The following is a 571-nucleotide window of genomic DNA, read 5'->3' as shown; positions in this document are numbered from 1 at the left end:
ACGCTTTATCCCCCTCGTGGCACACCGAGAGTCGAGCGTAGCGGACGCGTATCGCGAGACACTCTCCGGAATGAAGACCGACCCCTTCGCCGGCGCGAAACGCACTGAACTGACTGTAGCGTGCGCGGCCGAGAACTCGGAGCAGTCGGAGCGGAGCGGCCGCCGACAAATGGCGCGCTTGCGCCGCACGCCGCACTGTAACAGGTTTGAACCTACCAGGGCGAGCAACCGCGTCTGGCGCGGCGCGCCTGCGCTGCTAACGCCGGTAACGTCGTACGATTACCGACTGTCTGTAAACGTGGAACGGAGAGCGATGCGCCCTCTGTGAACATTCAACTACGTAGCCAATGTTTGGGCATCTTTTTTAGCGACACAGTCGAATATAGTTTTTGCGCGAAACGCACGAAATAGTATTAACAAATATCGCGTGACTTTCTGTCATACAAATTACTCAAACTAACAATTTGCATTTTTTATTTGGAAGAATAGGATAATGGATAAAACACTTTTGAATTGCCGATATAAAACGCAACGCGAGCACCGGAGGCATAATCTGCGGTAAAGAAATATA

Source organism: Vollenhovia emeryi, unplaced genomic scaffold, assembly GCF_000949405.1.
Source record: "Vollenhovia emeryi isolate VEMERY1.0 unplaced genomic scaffold, V.emery_V1.0 DF939215.1, whole genome shotgun sequence".
NCBI classification, from domain to species: Eukaryota; Metazoa; Arthropoda; class Insecta; order Hymenoptera; family Formicidae; genus Vollenhovia; species Vollenhovia emeryi.
Note: the sequence above shows the minus strand (reverse complement) of the source record.